The sequence below is a fragment of the Dermacentor variabilis genome, chromosome 8, assembly GCF_050947875.1.
Source record: "Dermacentor variabilis isolate Ectoservices chromosome 8, ASM5094787v1, whole genome shotgun sequence".
Taxonomy (NCBI): Eukaryota; Metazoa; Arthropoda; class Arachnida; order Ixodida; family Ixodidae; genus Dermacentor; species Dermacentor variabilis.
In genome coordinates, this window is record NC_134575.1 from 85,173,820 (window position 1) to 85,174,531 (window position 712).

Here is a 712-nt window from a genome sequence, read left to right on the forward strand (position 1 = left end):
GTGAAGAGGGATAAGCAACCACATACTAAGTGTGACCAAGAACAAAGAATGAAAAATGACCTCATTGATTTAATGGAACATTGCTCTTGTGCACAAATAACCTACCGAACATTTGATTTACCCTCGTCATCCTGAATGTAATCAGTAGGTGCAATGGACGCCATATTTGAGTGCCCGAGGTATAACTTGGCCACTGGGTGCTCTCATAGCGTAACTAATTCTAAATAAGCGAATGTGATAGCCCGCACAGAAGTGCGGCCGCAACCGCCAGGAACCAAAAGAGGCGCTTTTCATAACATTCTACCTGCACGGTTGGTGAATGTCATTACACAAATGTTTAATCTGCACGTGTCGCAGTCAAAGGTTTTACCAGTAACATGCGTCGTCGCTAGTTATTTTCTTTTCGTTGTCTATGCGCTTGGCTGTCACCAATGTTCATGAGTGATTAGAACGCTGCTATAAATCTTTAATACCGCAAAGAGCACTTTAGGTTATAGGCCAACAGAAATTTTTAACCAAGAAGGCGTCCCTTAAATATGCTGAATGCCGAGGTCATCAAAGATGTCGACAACCTTTTCATGCAGGAAGATCGGCGCAGAAGTTCGCAGGAAATGTCATGAGCGCTGTATATGAATAGGAAAGCTAGCGAATTATTTTTTCGTTAACTTGGGTCTAGAATTCACTGAAAGCGTATTTAAAGAGGCAGTGCCAG